Source organism: Poeciliopsis prolifica, unplaced genomic scaffold (assembly GCF_027474105.1).
Source record: "Poeciliopsis prolifica strain line A6 unplaced genomic scaffold, Auburn_PproV2 SCAFFOLD015, whole genome shotgun sequence".
NCBI classification, from domain to species: domain Eukaryota; kingdom Metazoa; phylum Chordata; class Actinopteri; order Cyprinodontiformes; family Poeciliidae; genus Poeciliopsis; species Poeciliopsis prolifica.
Genome location: NW_026562390.1, coordinates 579,473 through 592,902, shown reverse-complemented (window position 1 = coordinate 592,902; position 13,430 = coordinate 579,473). Strand labels below are relative to the sequence as shown.

The 13,430-nt window shown below is 39.9% G+C and overlaps 1 pseudogene; it reads left to right on the top strand.

Moving 5' to 3' along the window:
• The first annotated feature begins 600 nt into the window (after nt 1–600).
• Nucleotides 601–8,460, top strand: LOC129366342 (NLR family CARD domain-containing protein 3-like; annotated as a pseudogene).
• The last annotated feature ends 4,970 nt before the right edge of the window (nt 8,461–13,430 follow it).

Genomic DNA, 13,430 nt, shown 5'->3' with positions numbered 1-13,430 from the left:
GGTTCCCAGGGGTCCATCTGCCCAGCAGCATCAAACACAGCTGGACTCCATATTTATGGTCTGTATATGAACAACAAATACTTTTCCATGAGTTCTGTTCAAAGTCACCTTCATGCTGCACTTTGTAGACCAGAGGACTGTCAGTCTGTCCAACATCCATCTGGTGTTTGGCTCCATGATTTCACTCTGATGTTTCCTTCATCTATTATTCTGTTCCAGCTGCTGGAGGACAACATTGTTACTTTTGTGAAGAAAGAACTGAAGAAGATCCAGAAAGTTCTGAGTCCAGATTACCCAGAACATTCAGAGAGTCAGAGAGATGATGAGGTGTTGGAAGGTGATGATGAAGAACAGAGGAGGAGCAGCAGAGAGGCAGTGATGAAGATCACACTGAACTTCCTGAGGAGGATGAAGGAGGAAAAGCTGGCTGACCTTCTGCAGCTCAGTAAGAGGATTTCTAAAGAGATTTGAAATAATAGATAAATTACACATTTGCTGAAGTGACAAAATCAAATTCAAAAAGGATTTACTTTCATATATGAATGTTGTTATTGTGTTAATTTAGGACAACTTGCTGCAGTTTGTCAACATCAACTTAAATCTGGTCTGAAGAAGAAGTTCCAGTCTGTGTTTGAGGGAATTGCTAAAGCAGGAAGTCCAACCCTTCTGAACCAGATCTACACAGAGCTCTACATCACAGAGGGAGGCACTGGAGAGGTCAATGATGAACATGAGGTCAGACAGATTGAAACAGCATCCAGGAAACCACACAGACCAGAAACAACAGTCAGACAAGAAGACATCTTTAAAGTCCCACCTGGAAGAGATCAACCAATCAGAACAGTGATGACAAAGGGAGTGGCTGGCATTGGGAAAACAGTCCTAACACAGAAGTTTACTCTGGACTGGGCTGAAGACAAAGCCCACCAGAACATCCAGTTCATATTTCCATTCACCTTCAGAGAGCTGAATGTGCTGAAAGAGAAAAAGTTCAGCTTGGTGGAACTTGTTCATCATTTCTTTACTGAAACCAAAGAAATCTGCAGCTTTGAACACTTCCAGGTTCTGTTCATCTTTGATGGCTTGGATGAGAGTCGACTTCCACTGGACTTCCACAACAAGGAGATCCTGACTGATGCTACAGAGTCCACCTCAGTGGATGTTCTGCTGACAAACCTCATCAGGGGGAAACTGCTTCCCTCTGCTCTCCTCTGGATAACCACACGACCTGCAGCAGCCAATCAGATCCCTCCTCAGTGTGTTGGCATGGTGACAGAGGTCAGAGGGTTCAATGACCCTCAGAAGGAGGAGTACTTCAGGAAGAGATTCAGAGATGAGGAACAGGCCAGCAGGATCATCTCCCACATGAAGACATCACGAAGCCTCCACATCATGTGCCACATCCCAGTCTTCTGCTGGATCACTGCTACAGTTCTGGAGGATGTGTTGGAGACCAGAGAGGGAGGAGAGCTGCCCAGAACCCTGACTGACATGTACATCCACTTCCTGGTGGTTCAGACCAAAGTGAAAAAGGTCAAGTATGATGGAGGAGCTGAAACAGATCCACACTGGAGTCCAGAGAGCAGGAAGACGATTGAGTCTCTGGGAAAACTGGCTTTTGATCAGTTGCAGAAAGGAAACCTGATCTTCTATGAATCAGACCTGACAGAGTGTGGCATCGATATCAGAGCAGCCTCAGTGTACTCAGGAGTGTTCACACAGATCTTTATAGAGGAGAGAGGTCTGTACCAGGACAAGGTGTTCTGCTTCGTCCATCTGAGTGTTCAGGAGTTTCTGGCTGCTCTTCATGTTCATCTGACCTTCATCAACTCTGGTGTCAACCTCATGGAAGAAAAACAAGAATCTAAGAAATCTTCATTATTTAATAAACCTAAACTAAAGTCTCTCCATCAGAGAGCTGTTGACCAGGCCTTACAGAGTCCAAATGGACACCTGGACTTGTTCCTCCGGTTCCTCCTGGGACTTTCACTGCAGACCAATCAGAGACTCCTACAAGGTCTGATGACAAAGACAGGAAGAAGCTCACAGACCAATCAGAAAACAGTTCAGTACATTAAGAATAAAATTCGTGAGAATGTGTCTGCAGAGAAAAGCATCAATCTGTTCCACTGTCTGAATGAACTGAATGATCGTTCTCTAGTGGAGGAGATCCAACAGTCTCTGAGTTCAGGAAGTCTCTCCACAGATAAACTGTCTCCTGCTCAGTGGTCAGCTCTGATCTTCATCTTAGTGTCATCAGGAAAAGATCTGGATGTGTTTGACCTGAAGAAATACTCTGCTTCAGAGGAGGTTCTTCTGAGGCTGCTGCCAGTGGTTAAAGCCTCCAACAAAGCTCTGTAAGGACACAGAATGTTAATGCAGTTATTTTTGACAGACATAAAATGATGTAAATGTAAATTCATGTTTCAGTTTATATATTGGTGCATTGTCTCTTCAAAGTGTCTCACTGGGGGGATATGTAAAGGAGATACAGCAACAGAGAATACTATTACATATTACAGCAGCAAAACCCCTCTTTATGTTTAAATTTAAATTGTATTAATTTAGTTAATTGTGGAATTTTCTAATTTTCTTTCCACCCTCCTTGTTGGCTGTAGTTCTAAACTGTAAGGCTGGAGGACCAATTATAGAATGAACCATTTCACAATGAAAGGCATCATAAATATGTATAAAATAAGATAGATCCTTCTCTGTCCACGAGAAACATTAAAAAATATTAATTTTTATGAATTGTTTAATAACATATTTTCCTCCCTGTCTCCTCAGACTGAGTGTCTGTAACCTCTCAGAGAGAAGCTGTGAAGCTCTGTCCTCAGTTCTCAGCTCCCAGTCCTCCAGTCTCAGAGAACTGGACCTGAGTAACAACAACCTGCAGGATTCAGGAGTGAAGCTTCTCTCTGCTGGACTGAAGAGTCCAAACTGCAACCTGGAAACTCTCAGGTAAAATGTTCTACATCCTGGTGAAACCAGATTTCTGTCCATTTCATTTTATCAGTTCTGATGCAAATGTTTTTTTCAATTGTAGAGTAAAATAATAATAAATGTCTTACTGTGAGATGGGTAATCATGCTAAGTCTCAACAAACAAACATGGCTGTTTTTCCTTTGCTGCAGCCTGAATGAACCAAGAAGAGAGAAATTTAGAAAGGTTGGGTTCAGGCTAAAATTGATAGTGAAGCTCTGGATATTTGACAGGTTGCTGCATCCTGGTGCAGATCCTTCCTCCCAGCAGTTGTTAGATTTCCTCATCCATTGTATATGTGACTGATGTTGATTTTTATTTCCTACTGAACTGGAAGCTCTCAGGTATGGAGGAACCTGCTGCAGGAGCAGAGAAGGTCTGATAGAGGAGGAAGAGGGAGAAATGTCTTTAGTCAGTCTGCTGGGTGACTAAAAACATTTAGTTTGAAGCTAAATTTGTAGTTTGACAATTAAATATTTAGTTTGGAACGATGGGATTTATAAATGAATGAATCACATGGTGAAAATATAACTTGATATTCTGAACATCATTTTGTCTTTTATGACAGTTGAATAACTAAAATAATTTCTGTTAATTTTGACTTTGTATCTTTGCAAAGAACATCCTATTACCATATAGCTCCATTTTTACATGGTTCTGAATGAACCTGGGAAACCAACCCATCTACTGGAATCACAATAACATGGTATTCAGAGCAGCAGGGGGCCAAATATACCTCCATGTGGAACCAAGAGGTTGGAGAGAGAAAATCAGTTGAAACTGTTTCCTATCAGAGTTAAGTTTCACAACTCTTTAATTTAAATACTGGGTTAAATTTTAATGTTTGGCTAATGCTTGTTTTTGGACTAGTTTAGGAGCGAATTTTTTGTTTTTTCCAACATTAGTTTTGTTGTAATTTTTCCTCAAACAAGAGGAGATTTCTTTATACAATACATTTACTGAGTAATTTGATTCTTGTTCAAATAATAATTGTTGTCAGTCACTGCTCAGTTTTCCATCTCTGTATCCAACAGTTAAAACATGTAAAGATGAAACTGTAGATTTGCTCTGCTTTGATTCAAGCTGCTGTTTTCCCTCAAATCAGCTCTGATGCTGATCCTCAAACTGAGCCTGATGCTGATCTTCAGCCCAGCCTTGATTCTCAGGCTTCATTGGACTCTTTCTGTTAAAACTGACATGGATTCTTTTGGTTCATAGAGGAATTTAATATTTCTCTTGCCAGCCTCCTTGTTGCCTTTAGTTCAGTCCTTCATGACTGGAGACCCAAATATGGACTGAACCAGTTCACAACAAAAGGCAACATGATTATATATAAAACAGTCCCTTAAATCAGTAAAGAGGAACATTGTTGATTGGAAATAAAGATGTAAATATTTATGAATTGTTTAATTCCAAATTTTCCTCCCTGTCTCCTCAGACTGAGTGGCTGTAACCTCTCAGAGAGAAGCTGTGAAGCTCTGTCCTCAGTTCTCAGCTCCCAGTCCTCCAGTCTCAGAGAACTGGACCTGAGTACAACAACCTGCAGGATTCAGGAGTGAAGCTTCTCTCTGCTGGACTGAAGAGTCCAAACTGCAACCTGGAAACTCTCAGGTAACTCTGGGCTCTTGACAAATTGCTGCATCTAAGGTGCAAAAAGAAACATAATTACAGATCCTAGCAGTTGGTTGGCTTTATTATTTAATCCACATGTTATAAATCCATCCATCCATCTGTTCAGTCCTTGGTCTCTACCTCCATGTTCTCATTTTCTCATCATGTGATGAATTGTGTGTCTGCAGCTTATCAGGCTGTTTGGTCTCAGAGGAAGGCTGTGCTTCTCTGACCTCAGCTCTGACCTCCAACCCCTCCCATCTGAAAGAGTTGGACCTGAGCTACAATCATCCAGGAGACTCAGGAGTGAAGCTGCTGTCGGCTGGACTGAAGGATCACATGGAGACTGGAAGCTCTCAGGTATGGAGGAACCTGCTGCAGGAGCAGAGAAGGTGATAGAGAGGAGGAAGAGGGAGAAATGTCTTTAGTCAGTCTGCTGGGAAACATTAGTTTGAAGCTGATGTTTAATTTGATAATTAAATATTTAGACGCCTAATCTGGAGGCAGAGATCATCACCCAGTTTTCTGGAATATTCTCCAGACTAAGAACGGCTCACAAGGAAAATTAAAGAGTTGGATGGTTTAATCATTTAATAGGGACTCTGACTAAATTAATAACAGAAGTTCAGTTAGATTTTATTACCATCTAAACTGTCACAGAGAGAAAACACAATAAAACATGATTTATCTGCAGCATTGATCATTAAATGGCTCATTACTGATGTATTAAAATTAAATATTGATCAGTGCACTTAATGATATTATATTAGCCATTAGGTAATACATTCAGCAAGTACTTTACTTTAATAACTTTAAGTATTTATAAAGCCAGTGCTTCATTACTTTTACTCCAGTGAAACTGTTATTGTGGTTCTTTTACTAGAGAACATTTTGTCTGTTTCTTTGTAGTTTACTTCAGTTCATTGTTTGAGTTCTTTCTCCACCTCAGGTGAACAGCCAGTAGGTGGCGCTAGAGTCAGGAGGAACAGCCTGGAGAAAAGGCTGTTCCTCCCTGATCGTTTCCAAGCAGTCAGAGTGTAGAAGTTGAGATCTGGAGAAGTTTCCTCCTGTTGCTGCAGCAGCAGAGATGTTCTGCTTCATGGACTAATCAGGTTGGAAAGAGGAGAGATCTTTACTGAGCTGCTGGATAAAAGCTTTTGAAACATTTCAACTCTTTCTGGAAGCTAATGAGACAGAAAAACAATGGATGTTTTTACCATCCAGACCTTTAGAACCAGTTCAGATCAATAATTCAGTTGTGTCTGTGGAAAATGAACAGATTTGATGTGAAATGATGAAATTCTTCATTTCTATCTGATGTTCCAGCAGATCTGTAGAAAATGGAGCTGCAGCTCTCAGATATTTCATTTGTCTTGTTTTCTATCAATGAATCCACTGATTAAAGCAGGAATCTCATCTCCATGTTCTCCTCCAGAGGTTCCCAAGGTTTGTTCCTGGAAGCAGCTGCTGGTTCCTCCAATCCAGGCTCCGCCCCCTTTAGAGGAAATCTGTCCATATATGGTGCTAAGAGTCACCTTGATGCTGCAAAGCTTTGTTCAGGGATGAGATGTCAGGATGTTTGGTGTCAGTCTGTTCCAGGCTTTAGTTGTTCTCCTCATGAGGAGCTGAAGTCTCTGACAGGAACGTGGAGCTGAACAGGAGAAGAACTTGAAGCTTCTTCTTGGCCTCTGATTGCAACAGCAGGACAATCCAACATTTTAGTCTGACTTCATCTGGAAATATTTCTTTGACCTCTATCAGTGTGAAGGCAGGCCAGCTCCTCATCAGAGCTGAGATCTTCTCTGTCCTCCATGCTGGAAATGTAGAAGACCAGCAGCTCCTGATCAGTGACATCAGAGCGTGACATCATCAGTAGAGTGATGATGTCATTTCCTTCTCAGAGCAGCTTGGAAATCTGAGAGGAAAGATGCAAACAAAGACTCTCTGGACTGTTGGATCTGCTGGTTCTGGTTCCAGATGCTCCTTGGACACTTTCAAGCCATTACTGCAGCTGCTGGATTCAGGATGCTGCTTCTTCTTCTTGGGCTCATTGTAAAATGTGTGCAGCGCCACCTGGTGGTGCTGGTTGGTAGAGGAAGTGCTGAAAGGTTGGAGGTGTTTGTCAGAGGTGTGTGATGATGGAAGCCTCTCCCTGGTTTGAGTCTGAGCTCAGAGATCAAATCTTTGATTCTTGTTGAATCTTTGTTGAATGTGATGCAGCTTCTCCTTTTTAATGTTTGTATTTCTGGATATTACAGTGAGGCCACAGCAGGTTTTCAGCAGCAGGGCTGTTTAGTGTTTCATTCCTTCATCTGTGTGTGGGAGTGTGGATGGATCAGGTATCCAGGTGTTGATCAGAGTTTAGATTGATTGTATTTTAATGCTGATTATTAAATCAGGTTGAGCTTCCAGAAATGTTTCCTTAGTTTCCTGATGTCCTTTTAGGCTTCAGTGAGTTTCTTCAGGTTGTTACTGAGGGATTTCCTTTCTCCTCTCTGTTGGAGCTTTTCCTGTGTTTGGAGAAATGAGTTGTGCTGCAGCACCAACTGTCCTTCCTACATCCACTGCAGTTTGCAATCCACATGTTGGACTGTTCCTGTCTCAGTGGAGGACAATGTGTGTCTGAGAGACATGTAATGTCCATGTTTGCTGCTGAAAGAGACTGATGGTCTGACCCCCTCCTCCTTTCAGGGTGGAGCCTGCTGGAGGCCGATTCTTGACTCCAGATCTGAGGAAATGTAAGTGTGTTTTTCATCTGATTCATGACAACAAAGCAGCTCACATTCAACCATCTTCAAACTGTCACATCACTCATTCAGGAGTCAAAGTGTCAATAAATGATCAATAACTGCAGCTGGATTGTGTTTGTTCTCTCCGTCAGATTCCTGTCAACTCACCATCGACACAAACACAGTGAACAGAAAACTCAAACTGTCTGAAGACAACAGGAAAGTGAAACGTGTTGAGGAGCTTCAGTCATATCCTGATCATCCAGACAGATTTGATTACTGGCCTCAGCTGCTGTGTAGAACTGGTCTGACTGGTCGCTGTTACTGGAGGTCGAGTGGAGAGGAGATGTTGATATATCAGTGAGTTACAGAAGAATCAGGAGGAAAGGAGACAGTAGAGACTGTTTGTTTGGGGATAATGATCATTCATGGAGTCTGAGATGCTCTAATATTTATGGTTCCTCTGTCAGGCACAATAACATAGAAACTTATCTCTCCTCCTCTGGCTCTAACAGAGTAGCAGTGTATGTGGACTGTCCTGCTGGCATTCTGTCCTTCTACAGAGTCTCCTCTGACTCACTGATCCTCCTCCACACCTTCAACACCACATTCACTGAACCTCTGGTTCCTGGATTTGGATTCTGGTTTCATGGTTCTTCAGTGTTTCTGAGCTGATTTGAGTCTAAAGAGTCTAAAGTTTTTCCTCCTGTCAGAGAAACTCTCTCACTGTTGAACAGATAGTTCAGTCTCTACAATCCATTTCTTAGTGAAACGATTCTGATTGAGTCCTTGGAAACGTTTTCTTCTTCCAGTCCTTTAAAGATGGAAGCTGGGATTATTCCAGGATTATTCAGGATATTCCAGGATTATTCCAGGTTTATTGCAGGATCCTCATGTTTTTCTCTTTGTTTCCAGTCAAAGCTTCACACTGAATATCAAGATGTTGTTTCTCTTCTTTTCTCCTTTCATTCATCAGATTTCATTGAAATATTGATCAGTTTTTCTCAATCTGATCATTTTCTGTTTCTATCGGCTCCTATTTTTCTCAACATGTCAGATTTGAATATTAAATCTTCCTTTTGTAAATTTGCTGCAGTTTTTCTTCATGTGTTTTAAATAAAAACATTTTTCTTCTGCATTTGGTTCATTTGCTGCTCATTCTGTTCTTTTTCTGTTCAAATTTAAATATTTACATTAAAAAGACTTTTTCATCAACTCTGCCTTTCAGAAAGCCCTAATTAAACTAAACCATTCCCATCCCACGAAGGTCAGAGGTCAATGCTTTGAACCATAAAGTGGAAAATCTTAATATTTTCTTTTTCATTCAGAACTTCTACCTGAAACTCAGAACCTGCAGAACATTTTTGTCTTTGGAGAAAAAATCCCAGGAACTGGAAGATCAGAGCAGAATGAAAACTGGAGATCAGTGTTGGACAGAAAAGGTCTGATCGCTGCATCTCTGCTATATTTTACATCTGATAACAAAAAGTAAACCTGTTTTTAGCTGAGAATAAATCAACATGGATATGACCCGCCACAGCGCCAATGTGGGCCACACCTGATTCAACCCAAAGTGGAAAATAAAGGATTTAATTGGAAATCCCAAAACACAGTAAAATCAGCAGCTGGTTGTGATTAAAATGCAGTTTGTTGCAGAGGTTCAAACTTCCTGATGGTGACCTCTCCTCCGTCCCTCACCTTATCTGACCTCTTTTAATCCTCACTGCAGTGTTAGACTGGAGCTAATCTCTCAGATTAAACAGATTAACACTGAGCTGCAAAGGGTACCAAAGTGGAAATGCAGAGCAGACCAGAACCAGAATACTGAGAGGTTGGGAAGGTTAATACAAAAGCAGATCTTTGCTGTATTGTGGTGCTAGAACCGTTCAGTGATTTGTAAACTAACAACAGTATTTTAAAGTCTATTCTTTGAGCTACAGGGAGCCAGTGGAGGGACTTTAAAACTGGTGTTATGTCTCTATCTTCCTAGTTTTAGTGAGAATGCAAGCAGCAGCTACTGGATCAACAGCATCTTCACAGGCCTGTCCAATAAATCAATCAAACAGCTGCAGGTGATGCAGAACGCTGCTGCTCGCGTTCTCACTAAAGCTGCTTAATCAAACACCACTAACTAATTTTAGTTTAGTGAACAATATTTATCAAACACAAAACACACAAACATTCACTCCAACATGAAACAGACAAACAAATAGTCAGAATTTGGAACCAGTCAAAATTTCATCCCAGTTAATAATTTCCATTCAGTCCTCATTTTGTCTATTTTCTCAAATTGTAATTATCAAATTGACTGAAGCTTCAAGATTGTCTGATTTTTCTCCTTTTAACATGTTTTAATGTTTCAACTGAACTCTAATCTACAGGATCCTGTTTTAAGTGATGTGTTTACAGTCAAAGCAGAAATCTCAATATAATTTAGGATCACAACAACAAATTGATCAAGTTTCTGCTGAAGCTTCACTAATTTTAGATTTTGTTATAAAAAATAGTTCCAGGAAAACAAAAGGTATTTTTAACATCTTAGTTCAAATGTATCACAGCTCTATTTTATAAGAATTTTCTTCTATTCAGTTTAAATGCAATAAATATCATCTGGTTTACCAAAATGTTATAAACACTGCAGTATTAATGATCTCAGATTCTTAACCCTGAAAGATGTTTTGTTTATTCCCATAGTAATATGTAACTACAGCATAGATCTTCAACAAGGAGAACAAAAATAAAACTCAACCATCTGAGGGTCAATTTAGTTATTTCATTGCAGAATTGAAGTGATTGCAGTTTCCCTTCACAGTTTCTCAATCTGTGGTTCATGGACACTTAGAGGATCATTAGTGTTGGTCCTTCTGTTCAGAATTTAGAATTAAAAGAGTTTGAAAGAGTTTCTCTATTTATTGAGCGTAAAATCTATTGAAGTCATTCTTTTCTCACTAAAGAATTTATAAATATGAACGGGGCTAAAAGCCAGCAGTCTTCATGCAGTAGCAGTGTGTGTGTGTGTGTGTGTGTGTGTGTGTGTGTGTGTGTGTGTGTGGGGGGGGGGGGTGTGTGTGTGTGTGTGTGTGTGTGTGTGTATATCTTAAATGTCTCCTTTTTCTTCTCTCTCCCTCCTGCTGTCGGCGTCGCTGCAGTGAAATCCTCCCCGTCTCTCTCCTCCGGCTCTCTGTCCGTCCAACTGGTTCTGGTCTTGGATCTTTGGGTTGTCCAGATCGTTCCTCAGTTGATATCCATGTTGTCAACAGATGAAACAAGCATCACCAGTTCAGAGTTGTGTCTTCTCCTCTCTCAGCTTTGAATCCTATTTATATTTTCTTTCTCTATGCTGATGCTGGACAGCAGACCAGCAGAGGTTCTTAAAGTTCAGTCACACAGTTTCAGTCCAAATGTCCAACAGGAGACCTGACAGTTGTACCCTGGATGGAAAAGTTTCATCAGTTCTCTGGGGTCAAACATTAAAATTAGGATCAACAGACACTTCAGTGCCTGGAGATGATGAAAGTTTTCTTCATCTTCCTGATCTTCTTGATCCACTGGATCTACTGGATCACTTTCATCAGCTGGTGGTGTGAGAGGGACATCATCTGGTCTATAGGAGGACAGGGTGGAGGTCAGAGGTCAGATGCACCTCAGCGAGGCTCAGACAGAGGGAAGAAGAAGAAGCCAATAGAAATCGATTTGGGTTCATTTTGTTGTTTTTCTAGATGGAGGCCTATAATTTATAGACTAAAGATTCTTGTTCAGAAATAGAAGCATTTCCATTTGTTTAGCATTTTTCTGTCTTTCTCTTTCTTTTCTCTTTCACCTGGACACTCTCTGGAGCCGAGTGTCCAGGTTGGCACAAATTGTTGTGAAAGAAATTAATTTCCAAGCTCTGTTAGATGAAACTGGCAACAGCAGCTAAAAAAGATTAGCAGAGGAAGCTGCCATCAGCTGCTGCAGTTCTACTATCAGTCCACTAGATGGAGACATGGAGCAACATTTACATTCACTTATTCAACCTGAACAACAGGAAGTATTTTAGTTCACAATCATTAAACTCTACAAGTGGAGAAGATTAACTATTTAATAATCTGACTGAATCAAACATATTTTAACAATATTTGTTTTATTTTGAAAGGCAGTAAGAGGAAACTGTTGATTTTGACTTTAATGATTGAGACAAGAATTTGATACCATGAAGCATAAATATAAATCAGTTTATTCAGAGAAGAAAAAGAAACATCAGCTGTTCATCATGTTGTTTGATTCCAGTTCATCAGTAATCTAATAATCCTGTAGATTAAAAGGAAGAGAGATCAAACTTTGAGTAGAAATCAGAAATGAACATTTTCTCCAAACAGAGAGAAAAAACAAGCAGAAAAGCTCCTGAAAAAAAGGTTCAACTAGGAAATAAAGCAAACTTATTATTTGTTCAAAGGATCCAAATAGATGAAGAACATCTGAACAACAGATTAGGGTCACGACCCGGTTGGATGGTAGGACGGTCCTGACAGCAGCAGAACCTCTGGATGTGGAATCCACCCGGATCAACATGATCACATTGGATTCTGGAAGAGACGACATCAACAGTTTGGAGTCTCCATTGGTGGATTGATGGGAAAACTGAGAGCATCAATTTACTGGACTGAACTGGAGATTGATAAAACATGGAGTGGAGTTTTCTTCTGTGCGTTTTTGTGCCATAAAGGGATAGGAAACCAAATCTGGAAAGAGTTTGACTGGGAAGTACAAACCAGATTTAATAGATCTCCATTAAAAACGTTCACTCCCAGGATTCCAACCACAGATAGATGTTGGAGGAATGTGCTGAATGGTCAGTCATCACACACGTCTTCTGGTTCTGACCACAAATAAAAACCTTCTGGGAGGAAATGAAACAGGAGATTGAGGACATTCTGAGGACAGATCTCCCCATGGAGCCTCTTCTGTTTCTGCTGGACATAAACACCAAGGATTTACTCACTAAACATCAATGTTACATATTGTTGCTCTTTCTGCTACTAGTAGCAAGAAAGACAATTAGACTAACAGAATCACACCATTGATGCTCCATTCATGCTAACTGATATTCTGTAACATTGAGTATGCTAACTGGGGTTGCCACTCTCACAAGTTTCAATAAGGAACGCCTACCACGGCTTCTCACATAATTATGAAAACAGTGAAATTAAATTAAAATGTGAAAGCCAATAATTTGATTTCTCATAATGAACAAAGACTGCGATGGACTGGCTCTCTGTCCACTTACCTTGACTTCTCTGCACTTCACGTCAAAAAGTCTTGTTGTTGCAGAGAATAAATTATCCATACTTCTTAACTTATCGGTACTTCTTAATTCATGTCGAGCACGAGCTGCCGTGCTGAATATTGTGTTAAAAACACGAGTATTTGAGCTGGACTGACCTGACATTGTGAACCACTGAACAGCACAGTCAAGTAGCCTCAGGCTAGAATGATGTCCGCCAAAATGCTACGTTTTGACTAGACACGTTTTGACTAGACAGAATATTAATTCAAGTTATCTTAAATAGAAAAGTTGAATAATTCAAGATATCTCTAATTCATTTAGATATATCTTAAAAGGAATTTTGACTAGTCAAAATTATAATTCAAGATGTCTCTCATTTAGTTTTGTCTTGTCATTTTTTGCTTTTAAGATATCTATCATTTAATTTCCACTAGTCAAAACTACATTTGTCCTATCCAAAAATACATTTAAGATATCTTGAATTATGGACTAATTAGAGATATCTTTAATTAGAATTATGACTAGTGAAAACTACAATCGAGATATCTTGAATTTACTTTTTGACTAGTCATAATTAAATTGTAGCTATCTGAAATGTGTCTTTCAGATAGTCAGTAATTCATTGTAGATATCTTGAATTCAAGTCCTCATCCAACTCAATGGTAAATTTGACGTCATTTTGACTAGTCAGAATGTAATTAGAGATATCTCAAATAGGTATTTTGTCTAGTCAAAATATAATTGGAGATATCTTAAATTGCTAAAACGTCTGGTCATAAAACAATTTCAGATATCTGGAATGTAAGGGCGGCAAAACCGAATTTATGTTAAAACGGCTTGCC